The sequence below is a fragment of the Sturnira hondurensis genome, unplaced genomic scaffold (genome assembly GCF_014824575.4).
Source record: "Sturnira hondurensis isolate 20B ecotype Veracruz unplaced genomic scaffold, ASM1482457v3 Scaffold0015509, whole genome shotgun sequence".
Classification (NCBI taxonomy): Eukaryota; Metazoa; Chordata; class Mammalia; order Chiroptera; family Phyllostomidae; genus Sturnira; species Sturnira hondurensis.
The window spans coordinates 7,283,748-7,290,587 of record NW_028088140.1 but is presented as its reverse complement, the minus strand read 5'-3'; positions in this window follow the sequence as shown (position 1 = coordinate 7,290,587).

The window sequence follows — 6,840 nt, the reverse complement described above, 5'->3', positions numbered from 1 at the left end:
TTGAGTACTCTCAGAGAGTGATACAGAACCAAATCATTATCTTGAAAACTGGTAAATAAAGAAATACAACCAAACATTTATCTTGCCTTTTCTGCATAAACTGTAACACTGAGTAAGCATATGAAAGCATTTCAATTAGTAAAAAAAGAAATGTAGAATTAGAAATCTTTTTAACTGTTATTAATTTTTAACCTGGGTAAATAGAAATCTTTACTTTGTAATTCTTAAAATGTCAATGGGTTGAAATAAAATGAATTGATCAACAGCTGCTAACATCACCAATAGAGAGACAACCAAACATAGTATGTCTCTCGATAAAGACGCAATGCCACCTGTGGTCTCGCCGAAGAGAATCTGGGTCCAGCTGCCATTTTGTAGGAAAGCCGGAGGACTGAGGAACCATTTGAAGTGGAGCAAACCTGGGCAAACAGCAAAATCCAGACTGTGGGAAGCTGGACAAGGCAAACACCCTGGGGTTCTTCAATAGATATAGGAACAGATAGGAATGGGGGGCCCCTGTAGATGACAAGAGACTTAAACAACAAATCAAATTTTAAAAAGTAGATAAGACATCCAGAAATGCATGCATACTTGAGTGATAAACTCTAAAAAACCTAAGGCAATTGGTACTTAAAAAGTCAGGAGAACGTTCACTTTTGTAGGGGTGAGCGAGAGTGCAGCACAGTAGGGGTTCCTGAGTTATCTGGCGAGGTTGTACTTGTTGACTGGGTGGTGGATGTAAGAATGTTCATCTTAGTAACTTGCAAAGCTGCATATTTGCTGTTTGCTTGTGTCTGTATCTATTATATTTCCAGGTAAGAAAGTTTCTAAAAATGATACTGGAGAATTATAAGTGCTCCCTGCCCCCAATTCTCTACTCCAGCTTCAGAGATAAACACTGTTAACATTTTGGTGTTTTAGGCTTTCTGATGCATACAGAAGCATGTATGCTATGTAGGTTTTACCTAAATGAGATCACACTGCAGGTGTAGCTTTGAAACCAGCCTTTTCATTTAGCAGTAGATCCTGGACATCTTTCCATGCTAAATCATAGAAAGCAGCCATATTCAGTTATGATTTAAAAAGGGGATTTTTAAAAAAGATTTAATTTATTTATCTTTAGAGGGGAAGGGACGGAGAGAAGGAGAGGAGAAAAATATCCATGTATGGTTGCCTCTCGTGAGTACCCCACTGGGAACTGGCCTGCAACCCAGGCATGTGCCCCGACTGGGAATCAAACCACGATTGTGTGGTTCGAAGGCCCGCGCTCAATCCACTGAGCTACACCAGTCAGGGCGGAGATTGGTTTTTAAATAAAAGCATTCCTTACCAAAAGTTTCAGGTAATGAACTGCAAAGAAGAGAAGCAGAACATTTCTTAAAATCTCACCACCCAAAAAGAGAAGGATCCTGCCATTGTAACTATGTGTGGTGATGCATGTTACTTATTGTGAAAATCATTTCACAATATGTAGATATCAAATCAATATGTTGTATACCTTAAATGAATACAATATTACATGTCATTTATATCTCAATAAAACTGGGAACAAATTTCACCACCCAAAAAATAATGTGTTAACATAACTCAAGAAGTATCTCTATTTATATATATAGGTAGGATATGAGAGAATTTTATAATTATTTATCAAAGTTGTTTTAATTAAGTTATTTAAGTTTTACTTTTACAGAAGAAAAAGCTAAAAGTAAACTAAATCCAATTTCAGATAAATTTATTTTTCTACCATGGGAAAAGTGTTTTCCAAGCACTCTTGAAGTAAAGAAAAATGAGGAAATAGTTAAGATTAAAGTTATGACATTTCTCTTCATTTATGCTTCAATTTTAGATAATCACAATGTTCTCTGCAGGTGGAAAATGAGGTAATTTTACTTATTCCCCCTGTCCTCCTACCTCCTGATTTAAAATATATTATTATTATTTTTTATTTTATCAGGATTTGTAACATTTACATTTTTTTCCACAGCTAGAATTTGATCAATTGTTTGGTCTTGCTTCTGTGTTTAAGAAGCTCATCTGCCAATTGTCAGTCCTCTTACCTGTTGACTGGGTGCTTTATGTTCTTGAAACCCTTCATTAAATTCATCTCCTTGTGCAGATTAGTTGTATTTTGTTTTCCAAGAAGGACTCATGAGTGTTTTATTCTCTGAGTTCTTTTATGCTTGGGACATCTTCCTGTGGCGAGGTATATAATGTTCTTAGTACATCCTTTAATCTCTCTAGACTCTGCTGACATTACTTCATTGTCTTCTAGTGTTGAGATAGTTTAGAAATATTTGTATCCATCCTATCCACTTCCATGGATGACTTGCCTTTTCTGCCCCGGTGTCTAAATAATCATTTTCCCTTGAAAATTTGTAATTTAATATGGCTACATCTTGATGTTTGTTCATAGGAGGTTTGTTTTGGAGGGGGGCATACTGTAGAAATTTTCCTCTACAGACTCAGTCCTTCATTTTATGAAGAACATTCCTGTGGTGTGTTTCTGAATGCATATTTTGTTGCATTTGTTATATTTTCTACACAAATTAGGGACACCAATTATTCTTATGTTTGATTATCTCTGGGTTCTCTTATTATCTTCTCAGTAATTGCTTTACTCCCTCTGTGTTTTCCCTTTGTATTTGTCATAATTATCTCAAACCTCTTATCCACGCCATTAACTCAATTTTCAATCATGTCTTTCCTGTTATTTGGCATGTCTAATTTATTTGTTGGATATATAACGGTGTTTCCGTTCTTTATTCATTTCTTTAGCTCTGAAATATCCTTTTTACTCTTCCTTTGTTTTATGTTATTTTACCATCTCAATTTTGAAGTCTCTTTTCAGGTTCACATTCTTATTAAGGTCTTTTTAGTGCAAAGCATTCCCTGGGGATCTCCTGTAACTTGGAGTCATATTTTCTTCCAGATTAGTTTTTTCATAGTTCACTCATTATTTTTCCTTCCTCTCCATCCCTCTGCTCCCTTTTTCTTGTCACCATGCAATTTCTTTTCATCTCACTCTTGTTTAGTAGGGGCAGCTCCAACCAGATCTTTTTGTAACTGTTGCATAGAGTGGATAGAGTCGCCTTCCCCTCCTCTCACCTTATCCAGGGTGAGTTTGTCTCCCTGTCTCTGACATTTTGTTAATTACATTAAGTATTAGGAAAAGGAGAATCTGTGATCTTTCACTCTACTATCTTCACCCTGAACTTTTAGAAAGCTTTTTCTAATATGCAAGTTTTTTACAGCTACATCTTGCTTAAAACTCTCTGGTGGTTTATCATAGCCTTTAGGGAAAATGTTTAAACTTCCTAACTTATATCCAAGATCCTTCTTTTTAAAAATATTTTATTTATTTATTTTTAGAGAGAGAAGGAAAAGGGAAAGAGTGGGAGAGAAACATCGATGTGTGGTTGCCTCTCACATGTCCCTTACCAGGGACCTGGTCTGCAACCCAGGCATCTGCCCTGACTGGGAATCGAACCAGCAACCCTTTGCCTCACAGGCCTGTGCTCAATCCTCTGAGCTACACCAGCCAGGGCCCAAGATCCTTCTTTATGTGGCCCACCTACCTCCCCAGTCTCAGGTCTCCCACCATTCTTGTTAACTCATTTGTTAACTGATCACAGGAGACCTTTTGGCTGAGCCTGGATCAGCCTCAGAATGTGGCCCATTGGGGCCATTGGTGGCCCATTGGCCATCTGCTCTAGTTAAATCCCATTCATCCTTGAAAACTTATTTCCAGTGTTGTTTTCTCTAGGAAGCTTCCCAAGAATACTCCTCCTTTCCTTGTGCTCCAGTGTAAACTCCAGATGCCCCTCTTTTCTACTTTTCTGTCAATGGATTTATCGTACTTAATTGTAATTGTCTTTTATAGAATAGTATAATGGAGTGTGGAGCCAGACTGGGTTGAGAAATTAGCTCTGCCACTTGCTATTTGTATGAGGGATATTATGTGACTTTTTCTGCCTGTTTCTTTAGAAGAATTAAATATGTGAATGCATGTAGAGCTTTTATTGAGCACATGCTCAGTAAGTTATTTATTTTATTTAATTACTATTATTATTAAAGGGAGCCATCACTGACAACAATAATGGGCTCATACCACCCAGAGCCTCTGCCAATCCAGGAGCTGTCCGAGGTGCTAAAACAATGCCCTTTATCACAGGACAATGCCCCCACTATCTGTCACACATGCAGCTCCATCCAGGGTAAAGCCAAGGTTATGGCTTGCCAGCTATCGTAGTGGATGGAGAAGCTGTTTCTCCCTTTGCATTCCTACACCTTGCCTTGACCACCTCATCAGCTACATTTTGTGTGACTGAGATCAGCCTCCTAACTGGTCTCCCTACCTCTGGACCATTTGTTTGACCACATTCACATCATCCTTCTTCAGATCTATCTTCATATCAAGGCATATCTCTACCTACTAATTCATAAGAAATTTCAAAACAATAGAAACAACTCAAATGGCAACATGAGGGGATGGTTAAATGGTGATATATCTATGATAAATGTACATTATGCAGCCAGTAAAAATAATTATTAAGGGCATGTAAAAATATAGAAAACCATTTGTTGAAGAAAAACAGAATAAATGTTTTTAATAGGTTTATGTCACTTTAATTTTTTTTGTATAGACTATGTAGTGGCCACAGCTGTCCCCTGGGTCCTGTGCATGGAGACTCTGGTCTGGGTCTTTACAAGATGGTGAACTCCTGCTGGGGAGACTTGGTGAATACAGTCTCTTTCCAGAGTCTGGGGGTGAGACAGCAGGGGGTCTTGGAGCTGGCATCAAAGCTGACCTTGGCAAAGTTGCCTAGGGTGGCAGAGTAGCCCCTGCCCGAGGTGCTCGATGGAGCACTATCAGTGCTCGATGCTGCCCATCAGCTGCAGCTTCTTGGCTGAGACAATGCCAGCATCCCTGACAGTGGGGATGAGGCCCCCAGCACAGAGCAACACTGGCCAGTCACCTTGCATGCATCGGTGTGGGGCTTGCCAACCTTGTTCCCTGAGCAGCCTCCCACACAGGGAATAGAGAGCTTTGCCAACATGAGGGCCTCAGGGATGGTAGTGGCTACCTCCTTTCAGCACATAACACCCAGACTGACATGTCCATCACAGTCCCCAATGGTGATAAATGCCTTGAACCTGGTCCCCTGAACAGTATGGGTCTGCCCTTACATGAGCAAAATCTTCAAAACCTCATCCTTGAGGGACACCTCTAGAAAGAGTCAATGATCTCAGATCCCTTGATGGGCAGGGAAAAGAGATATGTCTCCACCAAGGACTTGATCTTTTTGTCCTTGACCAGGTGGCCCAGCTTGGTGAAAGGGCTCCTCTCCTTGTCCTTGGCCTTGCCTCTGCAAGCTCTGTGACCTCAGTCCCAGCCCTGACCCAGCTGTGACCATGGCCTCAAATGTTATTGCCAAGTCCTCCACAGAAGCTACTACAGCCTCCCATTCCAGGGCCCTGGGGCCCCAAGCCCTTCCGCAGCATGGGCATCACCTGCCATCTGGTATTCTTTGGTTGGCCACAGTATGATTTAACATCATTCATTCAATTATTAAACATGTATCGAGCACCTATTTTGTGATAGGCCTTAGAGATGTAAGAATTATTAAGACAGTCCATTTTTCAAAGGTCAGACTAGCAGGATAGATGGCCATGTAAACAGATTGCAAACAGAAGTGCATTTATACAAAGAGTAGGAAGGAATATGAAAATATGTAAATAACAGTGCGGAAGTATAGGTGAATTTCACCTTTCTCAATATCTGTTAGGAAGTGAACCCCAGCACAGGTCCTCAGTGGAGAGAGCTGAATTGAATTCCTCCAACAAAGGCTACAGGTAAACTCTTCCCACTCCCCTCTTGCATCTTCAGGCCACCTACTGAAAAAAAAAAAGGATGGATCTGTGGAGAGCCCAGTCCCCAGATGTGGCTCAGAGAAGTCCAACAGGCCTTGACTAGGGCAAGAGAAAAAGAAATGGCATAACAATTATGCAGCTCTTCTATAGCAAAATAAATGAATATGTTTGAGAGGTTGTGATAATGCAATAAAAAATTGGAGGGAATGTGTATAATGGTACCCTGGTGAGTATCCCAGCCCCTCATTACCTGTCCAGCAGGCTTACTTCCCAGCCACGTACCCCAGGATTCCATAGGAGACCTGGTCTTTTGTTACCAAATACGTGTTTGTTGCCCACACTCATAGAAGCCAATACTGTGACATGGGCTTTGGGGAAAAGAAAGAGCAATTTATCTAATCCTGAGTCAGCTTGCAGGGGTCAGGAGGCAACCTCTCAAATCTGTCTCCTCAATTCAGGGTTTGTGGTAGGTTTATTTTTATTCAATTTTAGTACAACTTTAAAAAAAGACTTTATTTATTTATTTTCAGAGAGAGGCGGGGGGAGGGAGAAAGAGAGGGGGAGTGACATCAGTGTGTGGTTGCCTCCCATGTGCCCCCTACTGGGGACCTGACCTGCAACCCAGGCACGTGCCCTGACTGGGAATTGAACTGGCGGCCCCTTGGTTTGCAGTCCACACTCAATCCACTGAGCTACAGCAGCCAGGGCTGTAGTGGGTTTTAAGGGTTAAGAGGAAACAAGTGTGTAGAAACTCTGGTGGGGCACATTTTGACTGCAGAAAGTTAGAGCATTTATAATAAAAGGCTTCAACATCGGAACTTCCTTGCTTCTGAAAGTATTCCTGTGTTTAAGTTCCAGTTGTAGGCCTGTCCCATGGTTTTGTGGGCGGAAGGAGGGGTGAGATTTTGGTCCTGAGTGAAATGGAGGTCAGAGTTTTCTCCTATGCACATGCCTTGAATGCATGGCTTG